The sequence below is a fragment of the Pipra filicauda genome, unplaced genomic scaffold (assembly GCF_003945595.2).
Source record: "Pipra filicauda isolate LSUMZ 115617 unplaced genomic scaffold, ASM394559v2 scaffold331_size1881853_pilon, whole genome shotgun sequence".
Taxonomy (NCBI): domain Eukaryota; kingdom Metazoa; phylum Chordata; class Aves; order Passeriformes; family Pipridae; genus Pipra; species Pipra filicauda.
The window spans coordinates 1448291-1476148 of NW_024104456.1; the positions used below are offsets into that span (position 1 = coordinate 1448291).

The 27858-nt window shown below is 37.1% G+C and overlaps 1 long non-coding RNA gene across 1 annotated transcript in view; it reads left to right on the plus strand.

Moving 5' to 3' along the window:
* LOC114000482 overlaps window positions 1-27858 on the plus strand; it is a 321816-nt gene that overhangs the window by 82893 nt on the left and 211065 nt on the right. Inside the window, exon 2 of the long non-coding RNA XR_005564532.1 lies at window positions 21582-21719. This is a non-coding gene — a long non-coding RNA (uncharacterized LOC114000482). The remainder of the gene's footprint in view (window positions 1-21581; window positions 21720-27858) is intronic.

Here is a 27858-nt window from a genome sequence, read left to right on the forward strand (position 1 = left end):
CGCCACAGGATGTCCTTGATTCACTGCCCCCATGTATCAGAGGAATGGGCTCAGCTGAGCAACATGTCTTGTAGAATTCCAAATCAATGTTTCTACCTGTTTGCACCTATAGGACTCTATGTGCTAAAATCTTATTCTTTCTCCTGCATCTGTGAAGAGCCTCTGAGAAGCAGCAGCTAGCAAAGCATTTCTCCTCTCGCTGTCATGGTTCAGAAATGCCGATGAGCCCTCCTGGAACTATTCAGCAAGTATACAGTTGCTCCAAAATTTGAGACAGAGAGTTTTGTTGCCAAAATGAGAAAATAAAATGGTAGCACTAGAGCTTAGAGAGATGAATTCCTAGGTCATGTTTTTTTAACTGACCTTTACATAGTGAATGAATTTAAGAAAATGGCCTGGGGAGATGGATACCAAACAGTATTAGATTGTGTGGTAACTATTGGCCTCTTTTGTGCTGAATATGAAACTCATAACCAAAGCCTGGCAGAAACAAAAGAGGAAACTTGATTTCAAGCTTGGTGTTGAATGGGCAACTAAACTGCCTAGTTGTGGGTAAAAATGGCAGTTTGTTCTCAGATGAAGGTTTTGGTGGAGTTTCTCTATGAAATTCTGCCTCTTTAAGAAAGAGAAGTTTCTTTCTCCAACATAACTGACTGGCAGTAACAGTCAAAAGCAAAGCCTTCATGGTAGTTATTCCTCTTCAGAAGTCTTTGGAAATTGTAATTTCCATTTCACCAAACGTTGTGATTCCAATATTTGAATTTCCAAAATAGAATACAACACTAAGTAACACTTTTCCATTTTGTCTCTGAAACAAAGCTGATGGAGGAAAGAGTGCAGAGAGATATTAATATAAATAAATATTTAATCTTTTTCTGTTAATGACCAGGTCTGGTCATGTATGTACACATGATTGTATGTTGCTGTGCAATGGAAGTGCTCTGAGGAACTGACCTCTTTCTACCTGTATTCATTAGGAGTATAGGGTATAATTCTGGAAATCTGAACCTGTCCCATCTCAATTGTATTTTTTTTTTGTCACACCAGAGTCTTAATTGAAACTCCCAATGACTTCAGCGGAAGCAGCACTGAGACCTAAATTCCATAAAAAAATAAATTTAAATGAAACTCAAAAAGCAATACTTCACCTGTTCCCAAAATGGACTAATACATTGATTTTGTAGCCATGGTTTGGAGAATCAATCACAGATTAAGTGGGGCTTCTTTTGAGACGGTAGTTAGAGATATAGCAGTGAGAAAATACTTTAAACAAATTGTTCATATTGGCTGCCAGCAACTACTTGTTTTCTGTAATTCAGCATTACTGATGGTGCTAAATTAGAACTACATATTGTAAAATGACATGATATCTATTCTATGGGGGCAGAAGAATGCTGATGTGAGACCACCTTGTAATGAGGAGCAATTAATATATGTGAGGGCACTTTTATAGTTTTGTCAAACAACATAAAAGTGTTATTCTGGATTTACTAGCAGGAAATAAAATCTAAATTGAAATTAGATTTTTAAATGGCATGAAGTCCCAACACTTTTCATGTCACCACTAAAATACTCACATATCCTGTTAAATATGGAGCCTTAAAGTTGCAGTCGTATCTTGAACAAAAACCAAAGAATATTATCTTCTCAAGGAAAACTTCTTTCTGTGTTACTGCCACTGGAAAATAAATAAGTATTATTCTCTATATTGTCTTTCTTATAATTTAGTTGCAATTATTGATAGAAACACTGGCTCTGCCATATCCTTTAAAATATGTCTGTAGAGGTTTCAGTCCTGACATCTTGTCTTGCCATCCTTCCATCTTGAAACCTCAGTGAGGGTTTAGCTGTATAACAATTGACATGCAATTTGGGGCAGTTTCAGGACACATACTTTTAGTGTTCAAATCTTAGAAGTACAGTCCTGAATAGTCTCTTGAGTCAAACTATGGTTATTGACTTTTGAAATAGAAGTGATAAGTTTTGTTCCTTTTTTTCCATTTTGGAATGGAATATTTATGGCCAAACTCAATTTCTCCTTATTTGATCCATATCATCAACTTTAATGGAGAGAGCAAGAGCCAGGGTTCGGCCAGTGGGCACATAATATTGAAAAACAGGCAATTTCATCTTTATCATATTTCACATTTTTGCATCGGTGTCTGCAGGGCAGTCAGTTGTTTACGCTCAAATTTTGTGGTTCACCATTGCTTGTAGCTGCATATAGTCCATTTTCTGTTCCTTTTCAAGACTAATTCATCTCTTTCAGTGTTGACTCTTGCTTTAGCTAGTTTTAGGACAGAGGAAGGTGATGCAGGCACTAAACTTTATAGAAGCAGGTCTACTTGTTTGATATGTTGCGTGTTTGTCTGTGAAAAAGTAAATCTATTTACAATGTCTTCAAAGCAAGAAAAAACCCTCTTTTTCTCTTTCTCATTAAAAGAGAACCTCTTTGTAGAGTGTGAAGTGCTTGGGACAAGATAAATGATGAGGTTTTTTTAAATTAGTCAAGCAAACAGTTTTCCATAGATTGGGTTGCATTAAAACATATTTTTCTTCCTAAAAGACAAGTGCAATGACTCCTTAATCTAGATTTAAAATATTTTAGGTATTATTGACATTATCAACAGGCAAAGAAGAAAGCTTGTTTGCCTGCTTGTGAAAAGAATCTGAAAGTGAAAACGTAGGACTTGTTGGCTCTTTTCTGACAAGCAGGAGTTCACTGACTTCAGCATGTAAATCAACATGGTATAGTCACAAACTGATGAAGATCACCTCTTCTCTGGGAAGAAGAACTCAGAACGACTACAAAATTACAGTGCAGGATTTAGAGTAACCTATCTGAATTATATTATATGTATTCTTCCCTTGAGCAGTAAAAGGTATTTTAAAGGGAAGGGAAGCAAAGCCGTGTTTAACCTAACTGTGCTCTGCTGTGATATCCCACATTGTGGGACCAAAGTCTAGCCTGTATCGTACTCTCCTTTCTGTCCCTTAATGCAGAAAAACAAAAAGGCACAGTTGTCTGGTATTTCCTGCTGTTGTAGGAGGAGGAAATAAACTCAGTCCATGGAAAGACAGTAGTTCTGAATTTGAGGCAAAAGTGTTGGCTTAGAGACCTTGAGATGAGGTGATCTGGGGTGAGAAAAAGCAGGGGTTTGCACTCAAGAGCATTGTGTTGTCTGCTATAAGGATTGGTAACCAAAAACGTATTTGTAACTGGAATGTAGCAAAACTGTGTGATCTGAAAACACAGTAAGGGTTGGAAGGCCGGAAAATCTGAGCAGAAAAATTTACTAATATCTCAGACAGTAGTCTGAGTTCAGTCATTATTTTTGATAGCTGAGAGCAGGTTAGCCTGTTGTCTTATTTCAGCCTCAGGTTGCCAGAGAAGGGAAGTGCTGAAGAAAAAACAGTCAAACAACTAATGACTGGGAAATCTTGGAACTGCGCTATTTTCTCTGACAGGTTTAGACAAATGGTGCACTCCCAGCCAGTGTGCCATCAATTTATTTCATATGGTCATTTCTTGCTGTGTGGCAAGACTGGATTAAATTGTGCTACTAACTGCAAAGAACCAGCTCAGAAATCAGGGAAGCAAGAGTGCTCCTGCTCAGACTGTTTACTTCATCTGTTCCTCTGATTTATGGATGTAGTGGGGGATTGACCTTATCATGTTTGAAAACATGAAATCCCATAAGAAATGTCAGGATACTGAGTTGCAAACAGACCAGGATAAAGTAGAATTTTGATGCTGTAGATTTCTGTGAACGTGCAGGTAGGATCTATCCTCAAAAGAGATTAGATCCTCCAGTTACATTGGATAAAGGAACCAAACTAATGTATGTATTAAGGCTTTTAACTTACAGTGATCAGAATTTTATCAATTTGGTATGGCAATTTTGAATATAGAAATCTTTCAAAATTCACAATATAGTGTCGTAGGTGATTTGTAAAAGTAAAATACCTAGAAATATTGCACATTAATGATGCATACATTTTTATATGTTTTAATATCAAGTCTGAAAAACTGAATGTGTATGATCTAAATGCACTCGTTGTTTTAGAGTAATCAAGCCTGATTATAATTTTCCCTTTTTAGTCTTCTTAAAAAACAACCCTAAACCCAAACAAAAATAACAATTTTCTCATCTTCTGGGGTAATATGCAAATGAACTGCTGACTCGTAATTACTTGTGTTTTGCACAGATTGCCAGCTTGAGAAAAAATTATGAGAGACTGCAGAATTTTGTATCTAAATATGTTTTACTGCTTTTGAATTTTGTAGATGCCACTTGCTAATATGTACATGGGGTTTATGTCAGTAAAAAATCAGTATTTTATCCTCCAGACCTTCCATTTAAAAAATTAACCTGTGATCAATAGCTTCAATTACTGCAATGTAGATGGATTTTGAAAGCTTTTTGACAAAAAAATGCACCTTTGGATATTTTAAATGCAGCAGCTGTAGAACACTCAGTAGTTTTATTTTGTATTTTTTTTATATTCATAGTGATTGAAAAAGCAACTTCAGTTAGGATCACAGTATAATAGCATCAATTTTATTCTTCTCCAAAGTTTGATTTTCTATTTGTGTTTAGGAAGCTGACAACCATGTCTGAAACTCATTGATTAACTGCTTATAATAGCTCATCGTCTCAATGGAACAGATCCACAAACGTTTTCCACTTTGTTGAATGTATTCTAAATAACAACAAAATGGGGGCAAAGATTTTTTAAATTGAATTAGAGTAATTATAATCTAAAATGGTTTATTTATTCAAAAAAGCATTTTTTAAAGAATAATTTGTGATCCATTTAAATGGAACCATTTAAATGAATTCTTCTCTTCAACGATCCAAAAGAGTTATATTTATCTGTGGGTTATAACATTGTCTCATAATAACATTGTCTCATAATTTTATTTGCTTTTTATCATAAATTATAAACATCTTAAAACAGAGCATGTGTTCAATTAACATTATTTAATGTACTGAGTCTAAGGTTTTCTCTCCTAAATTTTTTTAAAAATCATATAATATCCATTGCTCCATGCACCAATATTTTATAACTTGATGTTTGCTACTTCCTTGTTAAATCTCACCAGATTAACATTGTTATTCAAGTGGGTGGGCTTAGATGGATTTCTTTTAAACTTTGTATTTAAAATCCAGATAATCTGCTGTGTATTCTTTTTCCAGTTCCTCAGCCTTCCAAACATGCCAGAAAACAGAAATGTATCCTTTCTATGATGAAACCAAGGCAACCCAGAGAATGTCTCTGCTGAAGAACACAATTGACTATCACAAACGAAAACAAATTGATAAATTACAGTTTGCAAATCCCTACAATAGAAAATTAATGTAGTGATTTGGAATAGAGCAAATTTCAGTGTTTTCAGGCAGTTGCTTACCACTATCTGCAAAAGAAAATTTTGTTTCTTTTTCGTTGAGCGTACAGAAATTTTTATATAAACAGAACTGAATCCTTTCAAGAATCTGTATTTGATCACAAGAGAATGAGATGATCCTTCACAATGACCTTTATATATGAACAGGCCCATTGATTGACCTCTGATTTTTGAAGAACTTTCAAAACGCGAAGTAGAAAGAAATGTAGTTCTCTGATGTTTATTTTGGGGAGCAAGTTTGGGTTGAGCCATGTGCTGTAAGTGACTCGATCCTGGATGTTTGAATTTCTTATCAATATTTTGACAGAATGGATGTAATGCACAGCCTTAAAACCTGTTAAAATGGTAGGCCAGGATGCCTGTGAACATAGCTCAAAGATGTGTATCATCCTAGGATACTGTCATTTGGTTTTGATAATTCAGTGCAGCAAAAAATACAGCAGTGAAATGTGGACCTATCAGAAACAGGTTTTGTTTGAATTAACAGTGTTCAGTCATTTAACATTAGCAATGTGTAAAAACCAAAGAAATTTTGACATCGGTGTGTCGACCCTACATTGGTTCATAGAAACACTTGGAACAGGAGATTATGGCATTCTTACATTGATCCAAACGGAGACGTATGTCATGGCAGTTCCTGTCCTGTACTCTTCTTGCTGAGGCCAGGCAACTTAGCTACCCTGAGTTTGTGTGACGGGGAAAATAAACTAACTAGAGCTCTGCTACTGTGGAACAGCATTGCATCATCATGTTCTGAGGCTGCTACCAACAAAATGCATGTGAATTCATCTTTCACTTTTAGATGAGTCAGGTTTCCCTTGGAGCCTTTCAGTTAGAAGAAAGAAATAAATACTTAGCAAAGGTTATTGATAAAATCTACAGTTTTACTTCTTTTCTTTTTTTTTATTTTATTTTAAATAGGAAAATGTGCAACCTCCCTTCTAGCAAAAAGATGTAAATTGTGGATTTTAAGAAACAAATCCTGCTGCACAGCAGGTTTAGACAGTCTGCTACAGTTGGGGCCTTAAGGCATTCTGTGGCTTCCCTGTGGTAAGCCATGATTCTCATTTGTAAAGCCAGGAGAATTCCCACTGTTGCTATAATCATATGCATGATCCTTCTTCCATCTCAGTGCTTCCAGCATCAGTTAAAAAAAGAAAAATAGGGCAAATGTTGGTTGTCATATAGTCTTTCCATAAGCTTAGGAACTTTGTGTGTTTTGCAGGGTTTAATTTTGTCCTCAGGAAAACAATTAAGCCTTTTAGTGGAAATCTGTGAAAAAAAACAACAAAGCACCAACCAACCAACCAAACCAAACCAAACAAACAAAAGAAAAAACCCCCAAAAACAAAATCATACCAAAACAAAACAAGTGACAAGCCACTGAGCTTGTGAATGTTTTCCTGATACAGACGTGGCAGAAAAGGCATGAGAATTTTTTTCATTGAGATTTTTTTAGTTAAAATATTCTCATTTTCCCTGAACTCCAGTTTTCCAAATATGGAAAATCCTTTCAGAAAAGACCGAGTTCATCCCATGATCCTTGCTGTGGTATACTTTCTCTGTTCTTTATGCCATTACAGCTTGGTGACTTCCTGCCCAGTGTTTGATTCTGCAATTTTTCTATTAACAACCCTTGATGAACTTGTTTCAGCATGTCCTTTTGATTCTCACTGTTCTTTTGATACCCAGAAAATATAAGTCAGTGTGTTTCACAGGTCATTTATGATTTGTGCGTAAAAATACTTTGTGGTCTTTCAAGCCAGCCTTCCCTTTGAAAATTTCACTTTATATCCTCTTCTTCCTGTACTGTGAAAAAGGCTGAATATCTGTTCCCTACATACCTTCTCTAGGTCTTTCATGATGCTGTAAACCTGTCTTCCCTCTTTCTGTCCTCTGTCATTTTCTTTTCATTGATAAAGAGTGCTAGTCTGCTGCTTCTTGCCTGCTGTGGAAGCTGCTTCGGAAATTTCATTGTGCCTGCTACCATCCTGTCTAGAATCAGGGAAAAACCTCGATTGCAAGGGGCCTCTGGGGGTCATCTTAGCCCACCTACAGTTGACAGCAGGGGTTTGAACTAAGTTACCCATTGGCCCAACAAGACAAGTCTTGAATTACTTACAGTAAGGGACATTCCACCACTTCTCTAAACAACTGGTTCCAATGTTTAGTTGTTCTCACTGTGAAGAACTTCTTCATATATATGCTTTTCTGCTCTCTGTGTCTTGTGAATAGAGTATCATCTTCTCTATAACTACTTTCTAGATATTGAGAAAATGTTTTAGTTTAGCAAACCGAATTCATTCCACCTTTCAGCAGGTATCAATGTCTCCTATCAGGTTGGTGGTCCTTCACTGAACCTTCTCCAATATTTCAATGTCTCTTTTGAAGTGTGTGACCTAACAAATGCCAAACAAAACAGTCATAATCTTTCATCTGCTGGTTTTACTTTAGCTGCTGAAGTCAAGTCCCCAGGCTGGTTTCATTGCTACAAGGATACACACCCAACCCAGTCAGTCCTTGGCCTGTACTGCTGTTTGGGATTATTCTGTCCCAGATGCAGAATCCTATAAATAGATTTGTTAAACTTTATGCAGTTCCTGTTGGCCCAGTCTTCCAACCTGCTGAGATCTCTGTATGGTTTAGTGTATAATATATACCTTGTTGTGTCTTGCTCTATTTTTTCTCACAGAGTGTGGAGCAGAATTCTGTGCATCAGTGGAGGCATGGACCCATGCTAGTTTTACACATTATCATAGTAATAACAAATAAAAACAACAACAACAGTAGTAGTAGTAGTAGTAGTAGTAGTAGTAATAATAATAATAATAATAATAATAATAATAATGTATTATTTATTATTATTGTTATTATTTGTTTATTATTGATATTGTTTTCTGTTTTGTTCTCTGTTCTTTTACACATTATCAATAATTATATATTTGCCTTTTTGACCAACAGTGAAAATGACTGGATGTTTTCACAAAAATGTCCATGGTGATTCTGAGATCTGTTTCGTCAACAACAATAGCTAGTTGTATAGCAGTGTATTTGATTAGCAAAAGGGCATTTTTTTCTCTCAATATATGCATTTTAATTTGTGAACACTGAATATCATGTATTATTTTATTGCCTAGTTTTTCATCTTTGAAAAAGAAAACTGAGATGAGATGTGGTCAAATATGAAATGGTAACATTAAACAAAACCAAGCATTCAGTGTTTCTGGCAGTGCAAGAAACAAAAATCTTCAAAACAAGTTGCAGAATTTTGAAAACACACAGAAATACTTTTGTTTCTACACTATTTTCAATGTTGAAAATATGTATGATTTTAATACAAATTTTAAAAATTTATTTTACAGTGATCTCTCAAGACTGATTAAGGTCAAAACAGTCCAGACTCAGAAATTCCCAATCACAATGATCACAAAAATTTCTTTACTTGACAGATTCTTATGTTTTTTCACCATGAGTATCTGTTGTTAGCTATTATCAAAGTTAGAGTACTGAACTATATGTTGTGATCTAGTACAGCCATTTCATGTTACACTTCTGAAGATAACCTTCATCAACTGCTCGGTTGAGCACTGACGAATAACATGTATTTTGAAGGAAATGATGGTGAGAAAGTTCATTGCAAATAGCCAAAGGAATGTGCACAGAAATGTGTTTGAAAGACTCATAAACAGATGCTCCTGTACAAGAGCTTTTAAGTGTAGTAGTGATCAGTGATGTATAAGGAGCAAGCTTTTCCAAACTCACTGAAGTTTGAGACAAATACTAGATATTGACATAATTTTATAAATAAACCATTGGGAGACTCCACAGTCTGTGTTGGCAAGCAGTATATGGCTAAAACATCTAGTAATGTGTACATGCGTTTATATTTTACTTTTGGGATTTTTCACCCAACAAATTTACACCCTGTGTCTTCATTTTTTGTTTACACAGAGCATCATTCCATTTTTAAAATTCCCATGTCTCCTCACAGACATAATTCTCTTTGATTGCTAGATATTTGTCACTCATCCTTTGGTATGCTTTCCTATTAGGTCTTCAATTCTAAAGTGTTTGTTGCTATAATTTCTGACAAGTTGTCATATTTTCTTCTTTCACTAGCAAATAATGGAAATACATTCTTGGTTGGGTGTGGCAGATAGTTCTGGAATGTAGAACAAAGAGTTCCTTTTGCTTCGGGTTTGCTCCCTTTTCTGCTTCTAGGAAAGAGAGTGGAGATGAGATCAAACACTTTAAGCTTCTACTGCCACTGAAGGCATCGATCCTGTCCTTCCAACCCCGCTGCTTTATTTTTTTGCCTGCGTTCTCTCTGGTGCTACCACAAGTGTTTCTGGAAGGAGCCGGCCTTGGTTAAACCCACAAAGGCAGCAGTAACTGAGAGATCCAGGACTACATTTGGAAGCAGCATCTGTTCGTGCCAGCTTAAAGTGTTAGCACTTTAGCTTAAACAGGCTTTATTTGCTAATATTTCCAACTTCAATGAGCAGCTTTTACACTTCCAAATGGCTGTATATGGGTAATCGCACATATCTACCTCACAGCTAGTCCCTTAAATTGGTACTGAATGGCTAAACCAGCTAATTTTTGTTTTCTCACCCTTTGATAGAGAAATAAAAAAAATGTGGCTTTAAGAGTAGACCTTACAAGACCTTTAAAAGTAGTATATAATAGGTTAATTCCTGATTTTTCCCCAAGAAATTTCTTGAATGTTCCTCATTGAACTACTTGGTAGTGTAGAAGTCAGTTTCTTACTAAAATAAAATGGTATCAGTAAGTGCTTGTTAGCTGAAGAGATGGCCTGGAACTGCACATTTAAGTTAATTTTAGCAACTATTCAGACAAATTCTCACCTCCTCCCCTTCACAGATATGTTCTAATTCCCAAGGAAAAAGGCATAAAAAAAGCCTGAAAATGATGTTTCCAATTAGTGTAGCTTTCTCATGTTTAAATTCTGTGTGTCTCTGCCAGATAATTGAAAAAAATGTGATACATGCTTTTGATCTTTGTTGAGATGATGTAGGCTGTAAATATTGTTTTGTTATACCGTTCATGTTGACATATATTGTATTGTGCCACTTATAGCTTCTTTGGCACAGCTCTGGAATAAAGTGTTCAGCAGTGATTAATGACCAAGAACATACAGACCTACTGTTGAGTTTAAGAGCTCTCTAATCTCTGCTCCTGTTCTTTCCCTCAATTCTAGCATTACTTCATGTGGCTTCTGTGAACGCAGCATTTCTGATGACTTGTCATACAGCTTGCACTGCCAGCAACCAGCTTAGTGGTAGCATAGAACTAATGATCATTAAAATCTCAGTTTTCTTAATTCTTGCTCATTATTGTATCTCTGATGCCCTTTCTCACCCTTGCAATTTTTTATTTAGTGTTTAATACAGAAAAGCCTTTTAAACTTGTGCTAGCCTTTTTTTTTTTAGTCCTTACACACTGTACAATCATTTAATAGCCTTTGATATGTTATGCCAATTAAGTGATATGTGTGTTAACATAAATATTTAATTTTTAAAAGAGAGATCACTTTGGCCTAAAGCTTTAATTAAATTAGATGCTTTTCATATGATTGCCAAGATTAAGCAGTCCATTATGAACATTTACCATTGCAGGAGATTTCTTCTTATTGAAAGACAAAAGGGTAATTTCATCTAGGATTGTTGTAAACTGTACGAGTCCTTCATACTGATAAGGGAATTCTCCCTCTTTTAACCTTGATATGTACTGTAGTAATGAATTTGTGAATCTTTAAATTCAGTCACATCATTAAAGTGGGGATATGATATTAATACTGTCAAGTAAATTAGAGGGATGAAAATTTATCTACATAACAGTTAAAGAGATCAGAGTCAATACCAATTTGTCAATAATTACCAATGCTTTAAAAGCAAAGCCAACATGATAAAAATAGGCAGCTATGGATCTTTAGGCAGCTATGGATCTTTATTGCATACTAACTGGAGTTTGATTAGTTCCAATGACTGAGGCACCTAAACTATAATTCCCACGAAACACACTCATGCTAATATGGAATTCAACTGTTTCATTATCAACCCAAAATATTTCTGGTTTGGGGCAAAATGTTCCTGTATTGCAGTTTTGCCTAATTATGTGAACATCTTCCACAGATCAGAATCCTGTTTTTTTGATATGCTGTAGACTATAGTCATGTGTATATCTCACACTGAAAACACGTCACAGCAGTTTCCTTCAAAATACAGTACAGCTATGCATAATGCATGATAAGACTAGAGAGATGTGCAATGTGAATCAAAGTTTTAATGTCCTAGTTTTCCAGATATCTATTCACTGTGTTTTTAAAGGAGCTCTGATTAAGAATCATGTCAGCTGTGACAAGCCATAAAGCCAAGCAAGACTTCAAGTGAGAACCTGAAAAAGACTCTCTCTGAAAAAGTTTTAATATTAAATCATTATTGAGGAAACTCATTCTTATTTTGTTGCATCAGTAGAATTCCACTTGCTGGCAAGGTGTTGTCATTAAAGACCTTCGGGCAAAGTAATTCAAAGCACAGTAGGTTTTCTCTTTGTGTCCTTACTCAAATGGTTGGTCTGTATTGGCTCCTTTGTATTTGTTGACCAGGTCTTCAGAAGAGAGGATGCAAAATTTCAACCAGCCTTGTCATCCTGGGACGTGTTCTTAAGTAGCCGAACATTTGGCTTGACTTGAAGTCTTATCCGCGTCCTTGATCTGCAAAGCATACAAATGTCTTAAGGGATGTTTGAATGTAAAACAAACAGCTCAGTTTCATGTTTGAGTGCAATCCTGTTGTGCGACTTGACCCTCTCAGGCTAGCTGATGTATTGTCCTTACCCAATATCAGACTACTGGAGTCTACCTGAAATTTTAGGCTAAATGAGGTTCCTACATAGGCTGCAGCCTTATGGAGAGCCCAGCCATATCCTGAGTTGCTTACTGTTCAAGGCAGACACAATGAAATTGTGAAGGGTGACTAAGATTATGCCTACACAAGTAAGGGAAGTCATATCTAGAATAAAATGGAAATGAAAATCAAACACCTTGCTACTTTTGCAGGAATATTGGGAAAGGTTCTCACCAATGTGAGAAGCTCTACTTTTTTGCTGTAGGGCAAGATGCTTAAGCAGGGATGATGATTTTCTCTTGTTCCTCACTTTGTGTCCACAGAGATAGTGAAGGAATAGATTTGTGGAGGTGCTTTTAGGGTTCTAGTCATGTAACAAGTCTAAAATTAATTATTTTAGGTACTTGGATAATTCTGTTGTCACGTTGTTTTATTTAATAAAAACTATTTACTGAGCAGTATATTATTGAGTGTATTTATTGAGTCATAAGCAACATTTATTTGGTAATTTCTCTATAGTTGATGGTAAATGCAGAAAAAAAAAGACAGCAGTGCAAAACTGTTTTCTGTACTTTGAATGGTTGAGAACTGATTCTGTTTTTTTTAAGAATTTTAAGTGTTATTAAAGCGGTAAGCTAGAGAAGGTGCTGTTGGCTGAGTGCTTTACTGTCCACTAGTAAGGCAGATGATAAATTTCTATTGAAAAATCATTTGAAAACCTAATACATGGGATAAGTGCTTACTGGGTTATGGATGCTCATTGATCACTTTTCTAGCTGTATTTTTTTACTCTACTGGGAACCATAAAAGGAGAAAAAGACTGGTGGGAGTGCGGGAGGATGAGGGCCAGTATGAGGAGCAGGTTGAGAAAGTGGAAAGGAATCTGACCAATGAGGGAAAATACAAAGATTTATTTATAAATGTGTTGGCAGAGATAGGAGAGAGTGTGCTGGAGGACACTTCAGTAGGAGGTGCATACAAAATAAAGGAGCAGATCCGTGTAGCAGGGAGGGATCAGGAAAAACAGGCACTGCTTAATGCCCTGTTTCTCATTGGTAAAGGTGGGCCTTGCTGCCACATCTCTATCCTTGCCTTCTGCTCTGTGACTGGGGCTGAAGCAGAATTGACAAGAGCAAGAGGGTCAAGGAAAACCTGGTTTTCATCCCCTGCCATATTCCCTTCCTCCTGCTGCCCTTGTCCATGCTTACCCTTACTAACGTGAGTAAAGCTGAAGAGCAAAGCATGTCCGTTCACTTGAGGAGGTGAACCTCACATATCAAGAGCAACATTTTGCAGCTGGTTTTGCCAGAGAAATTGTGTGTAATGGAAACTGAGCTGGGCAAGAGCGACCAAGAGTAGTCTTTGAATCTAAGTGTAGTCTAAGTGACGGTCCGCAGAGAAGGTTGTCCAAGGCCACTAAAAATACCATTAACTTGGACATCTCCTTTATAGATGACTTGACCTGTTAATGGAGATACCAACCTTTAAAGAATTTGCCTGCCCATACCATGTGAAAGGCTGCATGGGACCTGCAGTAAGATTGCTTTTGATGCCTTCTGCCAATGGATGGGAGGACACAGTGCACAGCCTATTGTGTGCCACTTTTGTTTTCCCTCTGCATTCCTCTCCAGTATGCTGATGCTCAGCAAAGCACCGTAAGGGTTAGATGGTGTGGATTCAGTAAACTCATTACTGTCTCCAGACTGAGTGAAAATGCATCTACCCAGGGAAAATTATGCATAGGAATGGCTCATGCTCCCCTTCCTCATGCCACATTGTCCTGAGGCTGTGCTAAACATCACAGGCAAGCATACACTGCATTTAGCTCACTGCATAATCTAATGCCAGCTGTCCTGTACTGTATAATCATAAAATGTGGGAAAAACATAGTGTTTGCTGTGTTTTAAGAAAAAAGTCCTTTTAAATTAGAACTTTAGCTAGTTGAAACAGGTGAATTCTGTGAGAATGAGCTTGTGATCCTAAAGAAGATGTGCATACCCACATAGTGAATTGGAGTAACCGAAATAAAGCAAAAAGCGCAACTCTGAAGAGAGTTTGTTTTTACAAGCATTATTCTTACACATGTAGATTGGTTCAACTTACATAGAAGGGATTTTGTGAATAGAGTTTTTGCAAATAACTGCAAAAAACTTACTTTCTTTGCAAATTCGGAAGTCTGCTGAAAATTCAGCCTTAAGCAAATACCTTCATATTTGTATACTAAAAAATTTGTGATGACCTGTAGATATACAACAAAGAAGCTCAGGCAGAACATTGACCTGCACTGAAAACCTTTGTGTTTTTACTACTTACCTCTGTGCTGGGCTTGTGATTTAGTATGATGTGGGTGAGATGTTGATACTAGTACACAGGAAACCCTTGAACATGGGGAAATAGTACTTACTAAAATAGATCACATTCCCAAGGGGGAAATTACATGATATTTGTAGAATAGGGAATAAAATTGCCCAATTATTTAATCCGAGGTATTTTTCTATCAATATAATATCTTACTGAGCTTCTGGAGCATAATTTAGAGTAGGCATTTTGCCTCCAGATCACAATATAAATATTTTATATGATCTTCCACACTATTAGAATTATAGATGTAGTGTTATTTAATCCACTCCTGGCAAAGCAGATGCTTGCCAGAATGCATAAAGCACTCAAGGACCTGGTTTTGTTGTCATTGAAACTGGTTGATAGAATGATTTATCTGAAGTTAGACTTCTCATTGCGGAAGTGGATTTGATGATGCTTGTGAGACATAATTTAAGATTGTGTTGAAGTCTCATAAAAAAAATACATTGTCCATGGAAATGAGGTTAACAATAGGAGGATGAAAAAAACCTCTCTGAAAGGTAAGCGGGTAAAGCAAGAGTCTTGTCTGGGTGGGAGGGCTTGAAAATTCTTTGAGTCACTCAGTAGAAATTGTGACCACAGATAGTGGAGTTGAATACACCTCTTGAAAAGCAGCTACAAGCATAGGAACTATGAACTTTAGCAGAAAGCATGCAAGTGCTGTGATATCTGCCTAGTGGTCTCATGAAGTATGTTGCAAGCCAAGAGGGGTGGAGAACTGTAAAGTTTAATAAAGCTTTTCCTAAAAATACATTTGGAGTGTAATTTAATGCCTCTCTTGACAGTCATTGTCTCTTATTCTTGACCAGCAACACATGTTTCAATATCGGCTATAGTTACCTATAGTTGATATGCTCTGACTACAGTCCTTGGGTCTGAGGTGGGTGTCACAGGAGGTAGGATAGATGGTCCAAATACTTCTCTAGCTTCCATTTCTGCAAAGTGGATGAGAGATGAGTATTGATTGCTAAGCATCATAATTTTGCACACTTGAGGCAGGGTTTAGTAATCAGAATTCTAAAATCCTATGGAAAACATTTCATGCTATGTCCTTTTTCCCCAGGGTGATTCTGCCTAAAAATGCTTTGCATAGGGAATGATAAAAAGATGACCATTTTCGTGTGCATTTGTACATCATATACTATATCATTCAGCACTTCTTCTATTTATTTATGCTTTATTTTTCATTCTTATTGTAGCTTTTATTGATATGTTTGATAACATGGCATCAACTGCAAGGCAGAAATGTTTACTCTGTTGGGATTTTGTTAAACTTTTCAGTATAGATTAAAAAACTTCAGCAGCCCCTGGATAGATAGACTTAAGTTGAAAATTTACATGAGAGTAACAAATATTATAGTGCAGATGAACCAGACAGCAGAAAAGGAAATTTATAATAAAGGACTGCTTTGGCAGTATTAGTCTGCTTCGTGTGTATTGTGTGATGAATCATCCCATGTCACCAAAAGGACTGCTACTCCTGCTGCTCCTGAGCTCTGCCAGCAAGTGGGACAATAAAAAGTGTGCGTGGAAGGGTGGAGGGGAGGGCACATGCAAGAGAAGAGGAAAGGGACAAAAAAAGAACAGCTATTTAAAACTGGACATCCCATGCCTGGCCAGTAGTTCATGTTATATATAATTCAGCCAATTCATTGCGTAAATTATTTCATATGCTCCATGAAATGCAATTTGCTTCCATGGCCAAGCATGACAAAGGTTTCACAGAACTGCAGGTGGATAGTTAATTCAGGGCCTGTGAGATTGCTAAGGCATCTTGTCAGAACATTAAATAATCACACAATGTCATAAGGGAATATCTAATTAAGAACTCAATTTCTCGAGGGTCTGAGTACCTGTTACAATGTTCTGAGAACGCTTAATTCCCACTGACAAGAGCGCCAACTTAGGGTGTTCCCAGCAGGAATTTAATAGGATTGTGCCCTTACTTCATTTGGCCTGTGTAAGTCCAGGCCAGTCAGATGAAGAGACAGTAATCAAACACGACAAGACAATGACAAATAGGGTTACATCCCAGCAGGCATGTTATTACTTGCAGATGATGAAACATACCCACGAGTGAAGTCTCTGTAAAAAATAGGGACAGATTTAAGAATGCACTCTTAGGGGTTAAATTTGTGCCTTTGAGAAAGATCTGTCTGTATTCAACCCATGCAAAAAGATCTGTAAAATGAATCCTTTATCACCCCAGACTGTTATCCTGTGTAAACAAGTGACGGAGTTTCCATTGGCAGTTTGGTCCCAAGAACTTCAGTGATTTAGACGACCTCACGAGGGCTGTCTGCCTTACAAAGGCAAACAACACTTCATCCAGTGTTGGGGAAGGATAAAGCTTGAGTAGAGTTGGGAAATGTGGATGCTGAAGTTTCCTGAGCAGCTTTCTTGTGACTTGAGAGATACAATAAAATTTGAGGTGGACAGATGAAGACTTATCAGTAAGACTTTTCTCCCCTTCTGGTATGCCTGCAGTTATATAAAGGAGAATAATGTTAAATGCAGCCAGAAGAGAATAAACATTGGATTTTGGCTTATGATGCTTCTTTTAGTCAGAGATGAAGGTAGAAATAATATTCTTTTTTGTCGTGAAGTGTTACAAAAGGACTACATGAGTAAGGAACACGGCATTATGTTAAGCACTTTTGGGACAGTGAAAAGTTAAAATCTATCTTTCTGCTGTCAGGCTCTTAAGTAAGGAATGATGCATTAGACTACATGATTTTATTAGATTTGCTGCTAAACCAGAGCTGCGGTGCTGTTCCTTGAACAGAATTACAGGCTTCATTTGAAGAGAGATGCAAAGCACACACATCATTCTGGAGTAGATCAGCGCAAGCATTTTCTATATCATGAGTAATGTTTACTGGAAGAAATCAAATTACTGTTACACAGACCATCTGTTTTACTTGCATGCAATCATGTAAGTGTTTTAGGACAAGCCATCCTTTTTAATCAATTGTAAATCTCTTATCGGAAAGCACTGTTTTGTGTAATAAAATCTATTTTTATGATAAATGTAAGAGTTTTAAATACTGGTTTCTTCTGCATAAATATATATTATGTTGTGAACATATTGTTCATAACATAAAAAGAGTAGGGGTGTACAGCATTAGTTATTATCTGTCAAGAACTTAATGTTAGGGCTTTTTGCAGAGCCATTTTTGGATATTTGTTGGATCTGCAACTCCTTGGTGTTCAACTATTATAACAGATAACATAATGAGTAATAGTTGGGAAGTTGCTTCATATCTGCATTTAGTAAATGACAGTCTCTATTTTGTAGTATGACTGCTGTGATAAAAGTGAATACTGTGGAAGATCATTGTCCATTGTCTAAATTCTTACACTTGGAAATACTGAAGAAAACAAGGCATGGCTTATTAGAAAATGAGCCTTTGGTATGACATAATGACATTAAAAAACTTGAATTTATGGTCCAAGAAGAAGTCAATGATAGAGTGTGAGATTTACTTCATGTTTAAGGGTATCACATTCATAGATGTACATGGTCCCATTCATTTTAGTGAGTGCTAAATTAAGCTCGCCATTTTATTTTTTCAGCACTGATTCATATATTGTCTATGGGTGCACATAGATTGCTCTTGAATTCAGAGGAAGCTGAAGGTCTGCATCTTAAGCAAAGTCTTCTCTGATTTCAAAAGAAGCTGTGTGACTGCAATACCAGAGGTTGCTCTGTATTGCATCAAATGACCCTGAAATAAAGAAACAAGCATTGTAAGTAATGCAATTGGAAAGTCCCTGAGCAGGTTGACTGTCCTTCTCAATGAGGTTGTCAAGCCTGAATTTCATTTGTTCAGACACTTCCAAATCAATGGTATTTTGTCTGGATAATTAACCTGCTTAGTCAGGCTTGAAAAGTGTATGAGGGTAAATTCTTGCACTTGTTTTTGGTAAACATGAAGAGGCAAAGAGGGAGAAACTGATGGACCATGCACCTGGAGAAATGATAGTGCCTACAGTCTGGTGCCATCCCACGGTACAGTGGACGTTTTCTGATCAGAGAAACATCACATGAAATGAAGGGCCCCTGTAAGTCCTTTTGTGAAGGCTGGACTCATGACCTGTGTATTGCCACTTATTAGAATGTCTCGTGAACTGACAGTATGTGGCACAGGGAAAGCTGCCTACCAAACCAGGCTCATCAATCCTAACACTTACCTAGACTTGATCAGTCAAAAATCTGCTGAGAACTAGGTCATCAGTGATTTTTTTTTTGTCAGTCTGCACTAATTCAGTAAAAGGAAAAAAGCAGAACAAGGTGAATGGCTTACAAAATCATATAGGTAATAGAGAGTGAAAGATAAAAATCAAACTGCAATTAGTAGTGGTCTAGTAGTTTCACCTGTTTGTTTGTTGTTGTTGTTTTTTTTTTTTAATTCAGTATTCTTTCTTTGAAAAAATTATTAAAAATGAGATTTTTTTACTTTTTTTTCCCCCCGGTTTTTCTTCTTACTTTTGCCCTTCTTTTATTCAGAGGGAAGAAAACTGCAGGCAAATTAGGTCTGTCAGAGAAACGCAGCATTGTGTTGGTTAGAACAGACCTCTGGAGGGCATCAACAGTGTCCTAACCCAGGCAAGAAAAAATTACATAACATCGCTCACGGCCATGCTCAGCTGAATTTGGAGGATGGACGTTCACCAGCCTTTCCCAACAACCTATTCTTCAGTTGTCCTTTTGTTCCCCTAGATGCTTATCTGGTTGCTTCTCATGTTCCTCAGTGTTCCTCACCCATTTCAAATCCAGCTGAGCTCTGGCTTCCCCAGTTTCATCCAAGCAGGCCAGGAGGAGGAAGTTCTGCTTTGCTCCCAAGTAGCCCTCACAGCCCCTTCATCCTCTGCTGCCCATCTGCTGTGCCTGCATGACTTCCCACTTGGCGAGCTGGGAAGTCCCAGTGTACTGGGGAAGCAGCTTCCTCTTCTGGGCCTTTTTGCTGTCTTGGCTTTCAGAAGACACATTTCAGTTTGAACTGTCAAAAAAGTTGATGAATATCCTTGGTTTAGATTTTTCATGCCATTCTTCTTACTTTCATCTTCACATCCCCAAGTCCTTTTCAGCAGGATATATCAGGGTAATGCAAAGGATATGAAAACAATCTACTTCCACAAGGTTTTATTTTTTAGCATGATTTTTCATTTGCATGTGAGTAAATTTACTACATTTTTTTACTTTTTTTTTATCTTGACTTTTTTTTTTTTTTAGCCAGAACTTTGGAACAGTCACCATAAGTTCTCTAGCAGCTTCAGTAGAATAGGCGCTATATTTTCCATCTGTATGGTCTGGTTTTATCCAGTAAAGATATTGATGTATTTACAATTGTCATAGAAGATATTGGCCTAGTTCTAAGACAGTAAATGCTAATAGTACTGCTTGCAAATGATCACATTTTTGTTATCAAGAAACAGTTCGGCAAAATTACTTAATTTGCTTAGTCGTAAAGACAGTGGTAAACTATGAATTACTGTTGTCATAGTTACAGTGTATTTTGATACAGTAGATTTGTTCATCCAAACCATAATAAAATAATTTGCTCAATAGCAAGTACAATGCATATCTTAAATTACAATTAATTACTTATTGCAATGAATATCTTAAAATATAAATGCAGAACTCCCGATCCTTTTTAAGTGCAGTAAGGAGAGAATACTGATGTTTATTTTAGGAATTTCCTGTGTCTGCAGTGCTGATTACACTGAAGTACGAATCAATGACAATGTGCAATATAGAAGACTATTTATAGTAGGTTTATAACTGATCTGAAGTGAGACGATAGGTTTTGATACCCATGACCTTTAATAGAAAGCTCTCTGAAGAGAAGTTTCCAATGTTACCTCCAAAGTAAACCCTAGTGAAAGTCCTTTGTATTTGAGACTTTGTGAGACAATTAAAATAATAATCTATTCTTGGTTTCTTTTTTTTTCTGAATTATTCCTATTTTGGCTATTCAGTTGGCAAAACAGAAAAGTTATTCAGGGGAGATCTACAAAGTTAGACAATTTGCCCATTTCAGTTTTTTTATAATATTCTTAAGTGCAGCATGTTTGGGAGTTGGCGCCTTTGCTTTTTTCCCCTTGGCCTATCGCAGCCCAGTGGCCATAGAGGATATCATCTGTGCATGTGTTCCAAATTCTCCTCTTCTGCTTCTTTACCAGATGCATAGTATTTCTGAAGGAAATGGAGCAGAAAAGTGCCATAGACGATTATCAAACTTAACTTTGAACTGGTCTCCCTCAACTCACTTGGTGGTACTGGAAGCAAAAGAAGGAAACAGAAATGATTGGTCACAATTTTGAGATATATTAGGTCGGACCAGTTTGTCCTTAAAGGGGAAAAGTCTATAGGTATTCCACAAAAAAATGCAAATAATCTTTAAGGAAAACTTTCTGGAGTGAAAAACAAGTAGAAAAGATAGTTTAGAGATGGTACAGGGAAGAGATTATGTGTAGAATGGTGAGGTTAAATGAATATTTCAGAAAGGATCTTGGCCATTGCTGTAATATCTGAACAGTGGGATAGAAACTAAAAGTAAATGCATTTAACATTGACAAACAAAACCCCAACTTATTATCCACTAGTTAACAAAGTTAAAACAAAGTTGGGATAATAAGTTGGGGTTTTTTTAAACTCTGTTAACTAATGGAATTAATTGAGTAAACCACTGAAAACTCTCCTCACACATATTATTTCTTTACAACTAAATAGGTCAGCATAAAAGGTTCTGGCCCTTACTAAACAACAATCCCCCCAGGCTGCTTATTTGTAAACCAACTCTTGGGGTTTTTACTCCTCCATATTGGCTACTATTGAAGGCAGGAGGTAGGAACTGCTTGAATTACAGTATGATTGGAAATGTTTGTTCCAGTGCTTTCATATGCCACATTTGGTCTCTATGTCCTCTCTGTCACAGGTAACCATCTTACACACAGAGCAAGAAACATAAATTCACTTGGCTGTCCTGTATCTCTAAGGAACCTGATGCATGACTGGACTAGAGAAGGGGAAGACAGAAAAACTCCAAAGACCTACATATCATCTTGCTGGCAGGGTGAGTAAATGTCCTGTCATCTCAGTCATTTGTTGTCAGGTACAAAATGACTGAGCCTGCTTTAAGCGTTGGCTCAGAAATTTCTTATCCAGTAATTATTGAGAACAAGATGATCAAAATGTCTCATGTTTCCAGGACTCTGATGCCCCACATGCATTCAGAAGCACTAAGCCAGACACCTCCTATATTTTCAGGTTAAGCCTTGAACAGGGATTTAATAAATAGGCAGTTCTGTGTAGTAGGGTTTTTTAATGCACACTGTGCTGTTAGGGCTTTTTTCAAATTGCGTGGGTGAAACAAAAATGTCTAACTATTACTGAAGGAGTCCAAACTCCTCATGATTCAAAAAGAGATCCAAGAGAGGAAAGAAAGGAAGAAAACTCATTTTCCCAGTGCTGACTGTACTTAAATTCCTACAGATGTGGGCCTGTGTTCTCTGCTTTCCCCAGGCAACTTTTTATTGCTTACAAAACACAATGGAAAAAATTACCTAGCTGAGAAGCAAGCATGTAGTAGCTTTATGTGATAGTCAGAACCTAATTAAATTATCCCCTTTTCTCACTGGGTTTGCCTATTCCAAAAGGTGGTAGAAGAAGAGACTGCAGCAGGTTCTGGAGAATTTCCTCCAGTTCACAGCAGTGAGCCAGGGGTTCTGTCAAGTAGCAACAAGCCAATTCAAGAGAATCAAGAGTCCCATGTACAAAGGATGACTTATTTTTCAAAAAGTTGATGCAAATTGAAACAGATGACTAATATGGCAGAAAATCCAAACAAAACTTGAAGATTACCTGAGATTCCTCTGTCTGGTGGTTTGTGCCTCTACAAGAGACATAATAAAAATGTTGCCCTCCTCCATTGGGATAGTTGTTGTTTCCCCGCTGTATTTGGTCCTGCCCATTTCTGCACCCTAAACATTGGCAAGGCCCTGTATGCTTCTGACCGCTCTGCTGGGGCAAAAAGCATGAGCACATCAAACCCATCTTTCCTGCACCCCAGGCCCAGTGGACACTTCTTTTGTAAAGGAAGATGTAGAGTACCTGAGTTACAGTTTTAACTGTGTGAAAGTCCACCCTGACTAGGAATTGTAAGACAACTGGCCAAAGCCTTCAACACAATAAAGCAAACAAAACAAAAGGTAAACAAAACAAAAGGTACTCCAGAGGACAAGCACTTTCCTGTCAACTGCTCTCTGATAGGGAAAGAAATACCTAACAAAACAATAGTACCTTTACAATTGCTATTATTTGATGTGTTTAGTATCAAATGTTTTTTTCTTAGCATATAAGCAATATTTTGACTCTTTCCTACTCCGTATTCTTTGAGGGGGATCTGTCTGAATGCAAAAGCTGTCTGGACTTTGCTTTATGCTCCAGTCAGAAGAAGGGCAATTATGCTATTTTTGCCCTTTTTTTTTTTTTTTTTTTTTTTTTTTTTTTTTTTATTTTCAGTAAGTATTCAGAATTTAGTGTACAGAATTTTTACAGAAATTGGGTAATTCCCTTGGCCACTCTGATCCCAACAGCAACATCAACAACCAGCTCTGTTCTCTGTTGCTGGACTCTGGAATCAATAGGAGAAGGTGTTCATATGCTGAGGAGACACTTTTCTGTTCTAGCAGCTGCTTCTTGCCTCCCTGTGGAAAAGGCAGCGGTGCAGATACAACCTGGGGTTATAGGTTTGTCCATACTTCACAAATAACTTGGTGTCTCCTTCAGCAGTGGAATTACACTCTCTTATTTTAATACAGTATTGTACTTTCTAAGCCACCACTTATTTGCCCCTTAGTTCTACTTTATTTTATATAATATCTGTGCAAAGGGTATGGGCTTGATGTGTTTTGACACAGGGGTATCATTAAATGAGGATCATTGTGACTGAGAGAAATAAAGGTGTTCAATAAGATGTCGACATAGTTGAAGATTAAAGTTAGTATTATTTTTATTCTTAAAACCATTTCTATGTGTATTGCATTTTCAATTCGCATATAAAATAAAGTAAAATCACCCTCAAATTAAAATCTTATTGACGCTTCTTGAACGTTACTGCAAGGAAAATAAGAGGGTGGCAAATGATTAAATGTATAATTAAAGGTTTTGCATTTAATCCTGTCACTGTAGTGATTTATGGTTTATTATTTTGTTTAAATAATACACTTTTTTTTCCTAGTGTTTTTCTTTCCTTCATTGTTTTTAGTGTCTGTATTATTATGATAAGGAAATTTATCTCAAGGACAACACTTTTGTTCTCAGAAGCAAATACAGAGGAGAGTTAAATCAATGCATAGAAGATGCAATACACTTCCCACTGCAGTTGGTGGGGGAATTGTGACGTGTTTACAATGTTGGGCCAGAAATGCTTTACTTGTAAGAACAAAGGGCAGGATGTAGCCTCTGTGCTTCTCTGCTGTCATATTTAGGGCTGAAACAGGTGTCTTCAGTAGCCAGTCCCAGAAAGGCTCAATAAAGACATGGGGCTGAGACACACAATCTCCCTCTGTAGCGCATGCCAGAATTGGGTGGAAACATGCAAACGCAGCAGAAACAGCCTTGAAATAGCCCATAGCCAAGCCTGAGCAGAGTCCAGTGCCTACAGGCTGTGGCGTGCAGGCTCTTCTCCAGAGGTAGGTCCCCATAGCAGGATTTTTTAAAAGGACTCATCAGGCTTTGTGGTCACCATAGCTGCCTGACAGATATGTGGGACCTCACTGTTTGCATGAATTGATGGCTCTTCCCTCCCTTTCTAAGTTGCCCAGCCACTGGGCTGTGCTATCCTCTTGCAAGGCTTTCTTGCAGCTACATGAAATTTGCAACTTTGCTCTGGCAGGGCTGTAGTATGCCTAGTGGAACAGTTCCAACTCCTGTTTTCCGGACTAGCTTGTAGTTCTGCTGGAAATGGGGTGTCTACGCTTCCTCAGGGTGGGGAGAGCCTGGAAATGAGATCCCTCACACTCAAGTGTGAGTGTTCCGGGTTATGCTCACGTAGTACAGGATATTACTTCTTCCATCTGCACAACAAGCCTGAGCAGATCTGATGTTTTGTAACTTAGGTGTTGTTTCACTGTCACATGGGCTCCTGAACTTGAGATGAACACCTTGTTGCTGAGGTGGAGCTGTTTGTGGGACTTCAAAGGAAGAGCGAGAACTCAGTTTTCTGATGAAAGTTTTCATATTTAGACATGTAAATTTTTATGTGCTCCAAAATTCCCCTTGATTAAGAACCCACTTAAAGAAATAAGATTTATTCTCTCACCAACATATGGCACTAAGATTCTCCTATTCAAGTGATTTCGCACAAGAAGTGTTGTTCTTTTCCAGAATATTGCAGGATGAAATAGCTTGGGTTTTATTTCTGGTTAGGAGTTTGAATTCACACTCATATTAACTTCACCTAGAGCTGTTAACCTGAGCAGAAAAAATATGTTGTCGTCTTCACTGTTTTAACCTAAACATGACTAGTAGATACACTTCACAGCAATGTTTAACAAAATTTAATTATGCTCTGTTGAAGGTATTGTAATTTACATTCTCCATACTATTCTATAATATTATTGTGATTCTTCATATTCTTTGTCTCACTGAAAATACTGGGGCCATTTCTTTTAATCCTCTGCAGCAATTACAGTAGAAACTTCTGCGATATCTTTACAGAATTGTAGCTGAATAAAAAGCATAAAAATAAATTTTCTTGAGAAATAGTTATGTAGAAAAGTTTAGTATATCTCTTTGTCTTTGAGCAAGTTTTTCATTGCCCTAATATTTTTCAGCTATTGTTTCTTTTTTGTTGTTTCTCTCCTTTTTTGTTTATTTTAAGGTAGCAACCAGCAAGAAAATGCTGTTCCAGGAAGTTATAAAAAGTCATAACTCGAGTAGTGCCTTTCTTAATATTTTTTGAGACTGATATTGCTGCTTTTTTGAGCAAGTGTGTGTTTGTTTTAGGGAAAGACTTGTTCACATGAAACTTGTAATTTTTCCTGGAGTTATAATAGCTAGTTTAAGATCTAGCAATCAACTTGAGAAGTTCCTGCTAATCTACTCAATCACCAGACCTTTAATTGGCAGCCTGGCATTTTCCCTGCCATCACAGACTACATTTGAATCAGAGGTCACTCAAAATTTCATAACAGCTTTCTTTAGATCTCACTGATTTAATTAGTGCTTGGTTATTATCTCTTCTTCAGAATAATAATTAAATATATGCAACAAATCTAGGCCTACACAAGTACTGTGTTTTACCATCTTATGCTGATGATACAAAACTGGGGGGAGTGGCTAATCTCCCTGAAGGCTGTGCTGCCATTCAGTGGGACCTTGATAGGCTGGACAATTGGGCAGAGAGAAATCTAGTGAGGTTCAACCAAGGCAAGTGCAGGGTCCTGTCCCTGGGGAGGAATATTTCATCAGCCTCTTCATCTTGGTTGGGTGGCCTACAGCAGAATCCCCCCAGGATATCAGCCCTGTTGGCCTTCCACTGATTCTTACCCATAAACATTCAGCCCTATAGTCACCATTATTAAGCTCTAGACACTCCCTATCATACAGGGCTACTCCACCACCTCTACTTCTTTGCCTATTCCTTCTGAAGAGTTTATAGCCATGTTTTTTGGATTTTCTAGATGCTACAGTGTTACATATGCCATATTTAAACTTAAGAGATAGAATGGATATTTTCATGGACTGAGAAGCTATCTGCAAAGTTTGAGGTCTGTAGTGTAGGATGCAAAAATTACGGTTGAGATCCCTGAGAATGCTAGTTTAAAACAAACTTTGCTGCTCAGATTGGAGTTCTGTTGAGGTAAAAAAGGTCCTTTTTAGTCTCAATGTACATCTTTTTGCCTTTTTTTAGCATGGAGCTGTTATGTGACATTACAGCTGTTTCTTCAGAAAACATTGCCAAAATCTGCTTTCTCTAGATCACAAGAAAGAGGAGACACAAAGGAGGAAATGGTACTTGTTTTCTAAAATGCATGTTTTCTGAAAAAAATGCCATTCCCAAGAGCTGATGCAGTCAGACTGTTCTGGAATTCATGTCAGGGACCCTACTTTCTTGTAGCGCTACAGTGCACCAGGATGAAGCTTTTTAGCAGAAAGGATACACTCAGAGAGAGAAATAAGCCATGGTAACTTTGACAATTGTATGATGTACCTTGAATATCACTTTCTAGATTTTCAATAAAAACCCTATAAAAATTATTGCAAATATTATTGGGTTAATCTGGACTGCCAGTATTCAGAAAAGAAGCATGAGGGTTCTGGAACTTCATCACACACCTTCTGATGTAAAAGAAAGGCAACATTATTCTTTCTAACCACCAATTCCATACTGACTGAAAGACTAAATTTATTTTCCACAAACTACTAACAGTTACCTCTTCTTGCTTACCTGCCCCTGCATCTACTTTGATGAAATAATTGCATTCATTCTTTTTGAAATATTAGAATGAAATTATTAATATTTGCATCTAAAGCAGTGTGTGTTTAAGCAGCATAGTTAATATTGTGTTAAGGGGGAAAAAGATTCACTGTGATATTATATATTTTGGCAGCCCAATGTTGTACATAGAACTGAAGTTTATTAAGCTGCACTTCCAATTATAAGCAACAAAAATGCTTCTACTTTGCATGACATATAGTGAACTTGGTGTACCATATGTAGTATCTTTTAAAGATTGACAGCAAATTGCTCTATGGTATTATAAAGTTTTACAGGATAGGCTGTAATCATGTTTTAGATATATGATAATGGTTTTTGATGGGTTTGAGAGATGAATTGAGACTAGAAAGTATGGCAGTTTTTTTAGTGAGGCTTATTCCTTTTATCTTGTTACACATTTTTGTGGAGTGGGAGGTAGGAAGTAGGTATGGTAAATGGGAGTCCCTGGGGAATTTTTGAGGCTGAATGGAAGAAAAACAATTCCGGTGGGCTTGAGAGTAGAATGACTGGTTTCCTCACTTGTGTGATTGCCTCTGGTCGTTGTATTTAAGAGTCAGTAAACTTTATATATAGGCAGAAAAGATGCTTTCAAGCAATAAAAATTGAAGATTAAGGAAAATGAGAAGTATCTTAAGTAAATGAGGAAAGCCTGTGGGAAAGAGCAGAGTGACTAAAGCAATATTCAAGTGAAAAAAAGTTATTTGGGAGA